Source organism: Danio aesculapii, chromosome 24 (assembly GCF_903798145.1).
Source record: "Danio aesculapii chromosome 24, fDanAes4.1, whole genome shotgun sequence".
NCBI lineage: Eukaryota > Metazoa > Chordata > Actinopteri > Cypriniformes > Danionidae > Danio > Danio aesculapii.
This window is the reverse complement of record NC_079458.1, coordinates 18,885,613-18,899,754: the sequence shown is the minus strand read 5'-3', so window position 1 is coordinate 18,899,754 and position 14,142 is coordinate 18,885,613.

Here is a 14,142-nt window from a genome sequence, read left to right as displayed (position 1 = left end):
GTCTAAAATTGGGTTAAATATGGACAAACCCAACATTGGGTTAATTTTATATAATATCATGATTACACAAAAACGTTCATAGCACTAATTGGGTCAAATAAGGTCAAACCAAATGTTGGGTTCGTTTTTCAATTGGGGTAATTTCAATTAAATTTAAATGACAGTTTTTAACGCAATAGTTAAAACTTATCCATATTTGACCCAATGATGGTTATGACTAGGCCAACAAAAATCTGTATGAGCAGAAATCCACAGATTTCCACAGATTTTCAGATTGAGTCTATTTATTTACTTGTGTAAACGTGTGTAAATTGTTATTTATTCAGTTTTTAAATTAATTTCAGCAATATTGTGATATACAATAGAAATATTAAAATGTCCACATGATTTATTTACAACACAGTTTGTAAAGTCATATTTTCTGTTTAGTCATATTTTCATTTGCTTTGTTTAATAAATAACTGGATCTAGTTAGATTTGCATTGTAAACATAAAAAAAAGTTTAAAAATTTATATTTTTTTCATATTTTAAGTTTTAGTTATGATTCTCCCAAAATCATTCCGCATAAATCCGCAGATTTTTTTCTATTAAATTCTCTGCAGAAATAACAAAAAATGGCCACAGATTCTGTCTTGCCCTAGTTATGACACCCCAGGATTTTATAGAGTGCACTAATGTTAAAAGTGACCCTTTTTACTTAGTCCATTTAACAGTTTTTTAAAAACCAAATTTCAGAAATGATGAATATTATGTATTTATTTATACATAATTTAAAACAAACAATTACAATATTATATTAATTACATATTACTATATACTATCTACAATAAGCAGATAAACTGTCATAAATAAATGAATACAGATTTTTACAGTATATTCTATTAAATTGTATACTTGTATACTTTTAAATCTATTATATTATATTATATTATATTATATTATATTATATTATATTATATTATATTATATTATATTATATTATATTATATTATATTATATTATATTATATTATATTATTCAATCAGCTTAGTCCCTTTATTAATCTGGGGTCGCCACAGCGGAATAAACCACCAACTTATCCAGCATATGTTTTACGCTGTGGATGCCTTTCCAGCTGCAACCCATCATTGGGAATTATATTATATTATATTATATTATATTATATTATATTATATTATATTATATTATATTATATTATATTATATTATATTATATTATATTATATTATATTATATTATATTATATTATATTATATTATATTATATTATATTATATTAGGCGACGCAGTGGCGCAGGAGGTAGTACTGTCGACTCACAGCAAAAAGGTTGCTGGTTCGAGGCTTGGCTGGGTCAGTTGGCGTTTCTGTGTGGAGTTTGCATGTTCTCCCTGCGCTCGCGTGGGTTTCCTCCGGGTGCTCTGGTTTCCCCCCACAGTCCAAAGACATGCAGTACAGGTGACTTGTGTGGGCTAAATTGTCCGTAGTGTATGAGTGTGTATGAATATTTAACAGAGATGGGTTGCGCCTGGAAGGGCATCCGCTGCGTAGAACATATGCTGGATAAGTTGGCGGTTCATTCCGCTGTGGCGACCCCAGATTAAATAAAGGACTAAGCCGCAAAGAAAATGAATGAATGAATATATTATATTTTAATCATTAATACAGTTTCAATCTTTTTTGGTCCTAAATGCTAACAAAAGTTGTTTAAAAGAATTTACAAATCTACATTGTATGTAAAATAAATAAATAAATAAATACTGAATTTGAAAATAAATAAAAATAACATTTTTAAGAGTACTTCTATCACTATTCTTACTCATCATGTGTAAATAAGGTGTAGTCTAATTATACAATTTAATATTTTATTGGAGGATTGCTAATAAGAGCTCTGACTGCTTTTTTCCCTCATCTTTAAAAAAAATCAGCATGGTATTGTGAACATAAACATTTTATCTCTACCAAAAAGAAAACCTGAATGCTAAATGTCACACTTTTACTTACTCCTGATAAGATGTCTTCTCTTTTTTCCGGGCCTTTGCTATTTATCTAAGGAAGTGAAACAGCTTTTAACTGTTTTTTTTTTCTTCTTCCTCTTCTTCAAGTGGATGTCTTTCATGGATTGGAAATCAGACAGCAGGCCCAGCATCAGAGCTTACAGCACTGATGGCTGGACTCACGGCGGGCCGAATGGCTTCAACCTGCTAGTTAAGACAGGAACAGCTCTCACGCTGGGTCATGTGGGTTTTGTCAGGAAGAGCGAGAGAGTTTCTTTGTGGAAAAGGAGTTTCATCTGCCGCCTTTAAAGGTTTTTGAACTGCAGTTTGGCATTAAGGGTGAAATGGCATTGCTAAAGTGCTCAGCTGTGCTATCAAGCATTCACAAGGGAAATGGATTTAGTTACATGTGCTCTAGAGCAACCTACACATCACATCATCACCATAAAGAGCTCCGAGGCTTTTGCAACATACCTGTCGGCAAACTGGAATGGCCTCCATATTGGATTCCAGCTTTGATGGAACATCTTCAATTTGACTGAAGTTACAGGCAACAAGATTATCGTGCTGACTGCTGTACATGAGAGAAAAATAAAAGCAACAAGGCTGTCAGATGCATTGCTGAAAAGGAAAAAAAAAACTTTGTTAAAGGGATAGCTCACACAAAACTGAAAATTCTGTCATTTATTCAAAATTCACGAGTCACAAGCAAGTATTTTTTCTGTTGATCACAAAAGAAGATGGTTGTGTGATATTCTGCAAATAACAGCACTCATCCAGCCTCTTCATCCTTCACCCTTGTGTATTACTCCGCCCACATACAGCGACAAGCAGAGGACTCTAGAATTTGACAAATTTTGCTGCTGTTGGGCAACATAATGTACTTTTGAGGCTTTTTTAGGCAAGAATGTAGTTGTTTAGATTACAGTTATGCAGTTTATTTATAAGGATAGTGCCTAATTTAAATATTTATAATTTTTGAGAGAGAGCGCGTCGGTGGCCATTAGCCTGTCATTGATCAGAGCAATAATGATTGCCTTAAGATAGTGACAGAGACAGCATAATGAGCCCCTAGAAGAGAAAAACGTTGTTATTTCTAACTACAACTGATCAAATCAATATTAAACTGGTAAGTGACTTTCTAAGTCGATCGCTCTCTCCTTCATATGTTGTATAGGGTTGGGTATTGTTATTGTATAATAATGGGATTATTTCGATTCCGGTGCTAAATTGATACTTTTTAAACGGTACTGGTGCCAAAACGGTGCCTGAACCGATACTTTTGAGCCACAAAATTATGGTGGATGACTCTAGAAAAATCTTTTACTTGACAAAATTTTTTAAAAATTAATTTTAATAGAACAATATAATTAAAGTTTAAAGAAAACATTATTTCAGATTTTATATATTTGAATTACATTAATATATTTCCTTTGATCATTTGTGGTTAGCATGAATTTAAGATTTGCATTATGAAATTACATTAGCTTACTAACTTGTGGAAAGGCTGTCAACTGCTTTTTTCTAGGGTTGGGGCTTGTGACTATGTTTACATTGTTATCAATAATCTATCGTCTTACATGTTATAGTAAATAGATCGATTAACGTCATTGCGTCACCACGCTATCCATGTTTCCTCCAGAGTTTCATGTAATTTCAGGTGTTTCAATTTAAATTTTTCAACTTTATCTGCAGTTTCCCTTTCATTCAGGAACATTTCATTCATGCCCTCGTGACGAACTGACGTATTTGATGCAAGCATAAGGACTGGTGGAAGAGTGCTCTTTTAATGGAATTTTATACTGCAAGTTGAACCTCCGCATTTCACGACGCAGGTATCTGTGGTCCTTTACGGTAATCAAAAGTCACTGTTTACATGGTAGTCTAGACTCTTTATCAGAGTTTTGTCATCGGAGCATTGGTGTCCATGTACGTACCCAGTGAAAGTGCTAGATAATGTCGCAAGCTTTCAGAGACAGTGCATTCCTCTGCCTTTAAGTTGATTCCGTGAGCCCTCAAATGTATCATTAAGTTTGACGTGTTTCCCCCTTACATGCAACTTTTGTAAAGCATCTGCTTCACGTTGCTGTGTCAAAATCCTTGCTTGTAAAACATGCTTTAGAACGCTTAGTTTAAGTAAATTTGATGAACGCAATCATGCGTGTTGATCTGAAGAGAGTCGCTCTTGCTCACCGAATGTGATGTACTGCGTGCGTTGCGTGCGTCCGTTCCCTAAGCAACAAACGCCTGACATCGCCTGTCCGTTTTCCTTAAAGTTGTTTAGAATTAAATGTTTAGAGATGGTGTGACAACGTGTACCTATGTGTGCTTTTGATGCATCCCTTGATGCTTCTTACGTCCTTGTCGCAGCACCAGTGGCACAGAAATTATGCACCGAAATTCAAATGCTGATTCGGTCCGGTACATACCGTTTACAAAGGTACCGGTGCTATAATGGCGCCAGGTTTCGGTACCCAACCCTAATGTGGTAGTGCTGTATTTATCCCATATAATTGTAGTGTATTGAGTGAGAGATGGGACTGTAGGTATTTTGTCCCGGCCACTCTTTGTATAACAAGTTTTTGGTTGGCCATCAGTTTATTTCTAATGAGTCTCCTGTTTTCGTTACTGCAGACTTGTTCAGTAAACAGAAAGAAAGAAGAAATGCCTGCATGTGTTTAGAGTTTTTCCTTATCGCAAACACAACGGCAATCTGGTAGTGATTGCACTGCTTTGGCTTTTCAGGGTTATTATTGCAATATTCCTATTGCAACAGAGAAATACTGGAAAATCTCTGTAGACTGACGATATTTCATGCCGTTCAGCCTTATAATCTTAAAATGTGAGCAAAATCACCTGTTTCGTCATCACTTTAGACAGTACGCCAGAGAATCATTAAAATACTAGCTCTAAAGTTATGTTGGTGAAATTAGCAACGGTTTCTGCTGTTCTGACGTCAGCTGCAGATGTGAATGAATGGTGGAAGAAAGTAGTTCCTCATACAAAAGGATTTTTAGGCTCACATGTTTGATTTTTTTTTTTTTTATATATAAACGATTATAACGCACACCTCCCACCAGTGCCGATATACAACCTATATATATATTTAAATGTTGAAAACATAACTATTGACTTCCATAGTATTTGTTTTTCCTACTATATTTAAATCAAAGGTCACAGGTTTCAAAAAAAATTTCAAAATATTTTCTTTACATTCAACAGAAAAAACGACACTCGTAAAGGTTTGGAACCACTTGAGGTTGAGTAAATACACTGTTAACAATGTTTATAAATTACACAGTTTTGCAGACATCATTTTTTTCAGTGTGTATCGGCCATTTGCCTGTGACTTGACTATGATTCTGGATTACCCTTATGCTACCATTTGTACCTGTTGACCAGTGGCCGCCTGTCGACGATTCTTAATAAATAAAACTGCACGTGAATCCTCACTCCATTGTGAAAATTACTGTATTTGGGCTACTAATTTTTGGACTGTTATCATTAATTATTTTGTTAGGTTAGCTCCAGATTTGGCTTCAGTACTGACTAATCTAATGTATATGCACAAATATAATACTGTAAAACATCCTATAGAAAATATTAATTTCAATGAGAGATTTGTGAGGGGTGTACTTATATATGCTGAGCTCTGTATTCTACAGCAAAGATATACAATAGTGAAAATACATATACAGCCAGATAAATTGTGCTTTGAATATAAATACAGTATTATTGCTGTACTTGGTTTACAGTAAGTTAATGATAAACTCCTGCCAGTAAGTTACTGTAGATTCTACAGGAAATTATTACCATTTTTGGATGAACTATCTCTGTAAGATTTTAGAAAAACATATCAAGACCCTGCTGAGGAAAAGTAGACAAAGTTTATTTTAATCAAAATCCAACAAGGCTCACTTAAAATAATGTATTTTTTAAAAAGTCATCTCAGTTTACACTGATATTTTTTGTTTCAATCGGAATGAAATCACACTAGTTGAGAAATCCTAGCGAAGGAGATCAAAATAGACAGCAATTTATGAAGACTAGCACCCTATAACATTTGTTTAAATCCCTAACTTTACGTATGAGCAATAATAAGTCAAGCTAAGCAACCACTGCTAATAAACATGGACGTGGAGATTTCATAAGAGGCCCAATAACACTGAAAAACACTGGGCCTTGAGAATCTCCACGAATGCTCTATCCATTAAAATTCTTTAAACATGACATCTCTTCTTGTTGTCTCTGAATCTTCTTAAAGGAGTTGGCCATCTAATTAATCGTCTACAGTGCACTGAGCATAACATAACCTTCTCTTTCAGACTCCCAAACAGCCCATTTTATGCCCAGATGATCTCGTACAGTGGAGGGCCGCATTAGCATGCAACTTTTTAAATACTTTTGTGTTTTATGAACGCCATCGTAAAGCTTGGCCTACATCGCCTATTAAAGTACTTCTAATCTTAATTTCCTTGTACTGAGTAACCCAAGTCTTTCATCTTATCTTAGTAAAGAGCAATGAACAGGAAGAGGACCATCATGCTTGAGTTGCATATTCATCTCTAATGAATTCCATATCCCCCACACAAACTTTATATCCTATTAGTGATAAAGAACGAAGAGGACGAGAAGAAAGCCAAGATGCAACATGCCAATTATGAAGATTTTTTTAAAGAGTACGATTCTGCTTGTCATAACAGGCCTCTTCAACAAATGTTGGTAATTTTCATCAGACTGCATCTAATCAATTGATATTAAAGAGCGTGGTTTGCATGGCCATGGAAAAAAATAAGATCAGCTAGAGCTTTTCTTAATAAAGATTGCAATAACACAGGCCTTGCCATGTCCCACAGTAATGAGACCTATTTTCAAGCACACCAATTGCATGTCTGAAGAAGAAAAAAAGGAAATAAATACAACAAAAAATAAAAAGAATAAAAACTGCGCTTGATTTTCAGACCAAAATTTAGAAAACCAGAATTATATGCTTCAAGCTTTCACCAGCCAAATATTTAATATCATCAACCTTTCTGCCAGACATATTTTTTAACTATGAAGTTTCATCTAATAAAGTACTAATTGCACCTTCTCTGCTTTCTGTCTTTGGCATTCTGGAAGGAGTTTGCATTAATTCTGATATATTACAGCTGTACGTCTGAGCTGTTTTTTAGGACAGCGAAGCATTTTCAGAGCCAAGTTAGTCATCGTTCTTTCTGGCTTTACGTGCCAGCCTTTAATAAACAAGCTTGAGCCTGAAAGATCCCTCTGGTCTATCTTGTCAAATAGTTTTCTAATTGAAACCCTTTCTATAAAGTTAAGTGAAATACCTCATGTGAGTAAAAAATAAATAGAAACAGAAAAAGACATGAGGGATCTTATGTGAGTAATTGCATACAAGTAATATTTACAGTTATATTTACAAAAAGTGAAGTACAATTGTTTAATTCATTCATTTTCCTTCGGCTTAGTCCCTTTATTCATTAAGGGTCACCACAGCGGAATGTACCGTCAACTTACCCAGCATATGTTTTACACAGCGGATGCCCTTCCACCTGCAACCCAGTACTGGGAAAAACCCATACACTCTCACATTCACTACAGGCAATTTAGTTTATTCAATTCATCTATACCACATGACTTTGGACTGTGGGGGAAACCAGAGCACCTGGAGGAAACCCACATGAACGTGCATGGAGAGAACATGCAATCTTCACACAGAAATGCCAACTGACCCAGCCAGGGCTCGAACCAGCGACCTTCTTGCTATGAGGCGACAGTGCTAACCACTAAGCCACTGTGCTGCCTAAGTACAATTACTTTTGAAATTCAATTTCTGCACTAATTTTTTGCTACCAAAATATGCAAGAAAAACTGTATAATAAAACATGTATTTGTGATGATGCTTGTGGTGAAACATCTTTTTATAAGTTCCCTTGAAGTAACCAGAACTGTATTTTATAAAAAATAATTCATGATTTTCAATCATTTTAAGATCAATAATTTTACCACCTATTTTTTTATTTTATTTTTGATTGGCTAAAGGACACAGTACAATGACTTGCATAATTAATCTATATTACCTAGTTAACCTCATTAACCTAGTTAATAATTTAAATTGCTTAATACTAGTATTGTGCAAAATAAGTAGCAAAATATTGTGTACTGTCATCATAGCAAAGAAAAGATATTACAAATTAGGCTAACACTTTATAATAACTACACACAAGGAATCATTTATTAAGCATTAGAAAATAGTTGATTCATTACTTGTAAAGCATCAACTCTACATTAAACAGACTTTAGTAAGTACATCTACAGTATAATGTGCTAATTGGTTGTATTTTCATACTTTGTTAATGATTAATTTATCTCTACTAAATTAAGTATTGCATTATTTACAAACCAGTTATTTAAGAATAGTTGGTGTTTTTTTAAAGATCATTCAGAATGCGTAGGTAAATTATTAATAAACTAATCAAATTACCATTTACATGTCTTATTATTTAGGCACATATTAATAGTTACTTTGGTAACACTTTATAACTATACACTGAAACATTTTTGAAGCATTAGCAAATAGTGAATTCATTATATGTTAAGCATTAACTCAACATCAATAAACCTTAGTAAGCAGTTTATAACTGCAGCTATAAATGCTGTATTCTTGACTTTGCTTAATAATTGTGTTTTCATACTTTGTTAATGATTCATTTTTCATTACTAAATTAAGTATTGCATTATTTACCCACCAGTCATCAGTTATTTAAGAATAGCTGTTTTTTAGATCATTCAGAATGCATAAGTAAATGATTAATAAACTATTCAAATTAACATTTATATATTTTATTATTTAGACATTTACTAACAGTTACTTTGTATGTTAACACATGCTTTATTAACTCAACTTCATAAAGTAAGGACTATTTATGCTTTGTAAATCTCTTATAAATAACAATTACAATACAATCAAGCACATTTTTTTATGTTGTTAAGTCATGAATACAGCATTTGTAGCTGTAGTTATAAACTGCTTACTAACAACTATTAATGTACAGTTAATGCTTAAACAAATAATAAATTAACTATTTGCTAATGCTTAATAAATGATTCATAGTGTCTAGTTATTAAAGTTAAGCTGTCGGCACCAGTGGTGTAGTGGTTAGTGCGTCGACACATGTACTCCGGCGCTCTCGGCGACCAGAGTTCAATTCCGCCTCGCGGTCCTATGCCGATCCTTCCCCTCTCTCTGCTTTCCTGTCAATTCTCTCTTCTTTCCTTTCCAATAAAGGTGGAAACCCCGAAAAAATTATAAAAAAATAAATAAATTAAGCTATTATGTTTAATAATAAGCTGGAAAAAAACTCCTCTCCTTTAAACAGAACTTAAATATTTGACAAATAATTACAGGACGGTTAATCATTTTGCATTCAACTGTACATAGAAAGCATATTTAAATGTATATAATGTTAATTATTTTTGCGGAAAATAAAATGTTCAAATCAATGTTATCATTCAGCGTAACATATATATTTTCTTAAAAATATCCAACACTTTTATTATGACCTGTACTTAATAAAATATATAAAATATTAAGTGACTGTGTAATTTTTATTATTATTTAAACCATTAGGTAAAAAAAGCATGAGCTTTTCCCCAAAACTCTCAAAAGGCTTTTAAATTCACTACACTTTTTACACAAGCCATGTTTATTCAAGACATAAAACACTGCATTTGACACTTCTTTCATCCTGACCGAAGCCACTAAACCTCACCACATGCCTCTCCATTTCCAAATCCCAATCAGCGGCCCTGTAATTTGGCTAATTAGCCTGTGATCTGTTGACAACTTGACTGGATTATGGGCCGGCTGTGATGCCTTCTGCTGTCTGAGCGTCTGGTGTTGTGTTTAGAGTAATCCACGCTTGTAATCGTTTTCCGCTTGCTAATTAAGAGCAGATAATTGCGGCTTGATTTAACGGCGTTTTGCTGACTGTTGACAAATTGTTGCAGGCGTGTTTGTGGAAGCAGCTGGAGAAAAGATGAGCTTTCATACACTTCCATAACACACGCTGTCACTCTCATCGGCGACTATTAGACTTCAGCTACATCTCACCATTTGCAAATAACATTACGGCATGTAGCAATTTGTCCATTTCAACGTATTTACAGGGGATACAAAAATAACAAGGTATTTGCATGATTTCTACATTTGTTGTGGTGACATTGTATTTGCATGATGCTATTATTTGCGCGGTAATTGTTTTGTTTTCCCAAACAGAATTTTCAATATAAGTCTAGCAAAGTGTAATTTCAGAGTACACACGCTCTCCTTGTTTTGAACAGGCCAGCTGAGACCTTTTAAAGGGATAGTTTACCCAAAAATGAACATCTGCTGTTGATTTATTTACCCTCAGGCTATTCTCTATGACTTTTTTCATTAACGGAACATTGAAATAGATTTTCAGCACAAATCATAGTCCTAGACGACTGATATATTTAATATCACTTGTTTAAATAAACTATGAACAGTAGCTATGCTAATTATATTCTTTGTTCTCTATTACCACATGGGGATACTCATCTCGTGGCCTCTAGAGATTGTGCAGCCTCATTGATCCAAGATATGTGAAGAGATGAAGCCAACCATAGAGGACTTCTAAAGGTATCCATAATCCTGGACCAGGCTGTATCCTGAGCAGTTGCTGTGGTGGTCATGAAGGAGTGGAGAGCATGAGACTGTTTCTAAAAAGACCCCAGTGACAGATGAGTCTCCGCATTCATTCCACGGGCCAGCCTGTACATCGGCCAGTGGCCTACTCACGCTTACAGTTTCTCCACGATGGACGTCCAGCGATCTCCAGCCTCCGGCACCTAGACTGCAGCTCTGCACAGGACGTTTGGCCACAGGAGAAATGGGCCTGGTTTCTCTCAAGGTTTTTTTTTTTCTTCACTTTCGTCAATTTGTGAAGTTTGTTCCTCGGTAGTCGCTACTGGCTTGCTTGGTTTGGGAATTGTGGAGCTGCGCATCGATAGATTTGATCTTCAGTGTTTGGATATTCAGCAGTTTCAATTTACTAGATCTTCTATGTTAAGCTTCTTTGACACAATCTACATGGTAAAAGCACTATAGAAATAAAGATTAATTGAACTGAACTCAAAGTCAACAGCTACCAGAATTATGAGTCAAGAAAATCTTATACAGGCAAAACTAAATCAATGTGGCTCCTGATAATATGTTGAAGTCTAGAAAGCGAAATGATCAGTGTGCAAGAAACTGAAATAATATTTACTAAATGAATACTAGAGATGCTCCAATATTACATATTGTCCTGTGAAAAAAGTGAGTGAGCTTGTTACCTTAAAATTGACATATAAATTAAGTATGTACACATTTTTTAAATATAAGTTAGGTCAACTTAAAAGATTCAAGTTACAATGGGTTTACTCCCTCTTTAAGTGAAACAACTAATTGTTTTTAATTACTTGTAACAGTGCACATTCTCTAAAATAATAATAATAATTATATATTAAATATTTTAACATTATTTTACCTAAAATAATGTTAAACTGATATTCCCTTTTTTTGACAAGGCAAGGAAAGGCAAGGCAAATTTATTTATCTAGCACATTTCATAGACAATGGTTACTCAAAGTGCTTTGCATAAACAAGAATAAAAGAAACAAGAAACAATTCAAACAATTTAGAAGGATTAAAAACAAATTAAAACCGATTAACCAGTTAAAACAGATTTTAATGAAAGACATAATAGTGTGATCTGTCGGACGTAGCACAGTGCTCATTCAGTAAAGGCACAGCTAAACAGGTGTTTCAGTCTTGATGTGAATGTGCCTAATGTTGAAGTGCATCTGATCATTTCTGAAAGCTGATTCCAGCAGTAGGGGGCGTAGTACTGTAGCTGAACGTAAATACACCCTGCTTTGACTGACCTCTTGAAATTTCTAATTTATTTGATCCTAAAGATTTGAGTGATCTGTTAGGTTTGTATTCAGTGAGCATATCTGTAATGTATGAGGTCCTAGCAATTTTGTGATTTGTAGATAATTAATAATACTTTAATATCTAATTTGTTCCTGCAAGCCAGTGTACGGACCTGAGGACAGGTGTAATGTGATTAGATTTTCTGGTTCTGGTCAGAATCCTGGATAAGCTGCAACTGTCTGACTGTCTTTTTAGGAAGGCCAGTGAAAAGGCCATTATGGTAATCCACTCTGCTGGTGATAAAAGCATGAACAAGTTTCTCCAAGTCCTCAATGGAAACAAAGCATCAAATTCTTGCAATGTTTTTGAGATGATAGTATGCTGATTTACTTACTGCTTTGACATGACTACTGAAATTCAGATCTGACTCCAAAATTGTTGGAGTGTTAATAATTCACATTAACATTAACTGAATTTTGAAAAGTTAATTTTCACATTCACTCACCAAAAAATCTTCATTGTAAATTTGTCTTGTTACAAGTTTTAGCAGAAGATCCATCTTGTGAAATTTAACAGTCTTAAGCTTACATGCTGCAATTTTGATAAAATAAATGCATTTAAAGTTATTTCAGTTACTGAACTCAGAAAAAAAAAAAAAATATATATATATATATATATATATATATATATATATAAATCTGAAGCACAACCTTCCTGTGGTATAATTACACTTTAGTTGTGCATAATGTTGTACATAAAATTCTGTTCCTTGTACAAACCAATCATCTCTCTTCATAAGACATAAATGTCACTGGTATTAATTTAGTATTTTACTCTATTTTACTCTTAAAATTTTGGAATCTTTTTACTTGAAGATTATAATTTAAAAAAAATAAAAAGATCCTTATTGTTCTACTGAGGAAAATAAGTCATCTTTTATCCACAGAGAGTGAGTAAATTAATAGTAAATGTTCATTTTTGTGTGTCCTATCCCTTTAAAGATGACCACTAAGAGACCAACATATGCGGTCAGATCTGGATGCCCCTGAGTGTCTCATCCATAATGCATGGGTTCCAATAAAGGTGCCGATTAGAGGCTAATTTTAGCAGCTAATTCAGGACGGTCCTCAAATATAGGAGTTTTCATTTGCATAGATATAAAAAATAAATGAACCTCTGGATATATAGTCTGACAACAGGACAAGCCTTAAAGACATCTAATAACAAGCTCACGTCACGCTGACTGCCTTTCCACTGCTCTTATAGCAGGAAGGAGATTTTAAAATTGCATAATGATATTATACTGATATATGAGCCCGAGCCTGACAGACACCCATGCAAATAATGTGACTTATCTCAGCTCACGTATACAAGCTGTATATTTGAACCACAAGTAATGAAAAAGAAAACGTGAAAACCTTCAACTATCCTTATCAGCGCAATTTAGATTATTATATTCAGTTTTATCCGCGCTGCATCGACAGATTTATATGAATAGCGTTTTGGCAGTTATTAAAAAAGACAATTCATCTTGCCGTCAAACGCCATCATTAAAGTGATTGACAGCTGGGCGATGCATCTGAGGCCAATCAGAGGGGGGAAAAAAGCAAAAGATCGGGCTACGAACATAAACCCAGGTGGGTCATTAAACATGCACAGAGGGCAGTTCGTGAGCCCTAATGAGGGGTCAGGCTTTGGGTGGGTCACGGCTGGAGGCAGGTTTTCTATCTCATCGCTTCGCTCCTTTTAATCTTCTATTCTCTTAATGAAACTAATAGACGAGCTGTCGTTGATTAATGATGCTTCACATCGGCTGGGAAGTATTAGTTTGGAATTTTATCGGCCTTTATTTCCTCCGGAGCTGTTCATTATTTATGAATGCAAAATCGTTTTCTGATGGACAGATGGATAGGGTTGCTGTTGCGAAAGCCTGTGATGTCATAATTGACTTAAAGGGATGGTGCATCATTAAATGGTTCCAAGCCCTGACTGTTTTTAATGATACAAGGAAATATGTAGGACAAATAATGCTCCTCAGTATATCTGTGATATTTCATTTATTCATTTTCTTTTCGGCTTAGTCCCTTTATTAATCAGGGGTTGCCACAGAGGCATGAACCGGCAACATATCCAACATATGTTTTACACAGCGGATGCCCTCTGTGATATTTGAAAATTAATATTAATAATGATCCTTAGTAGGGG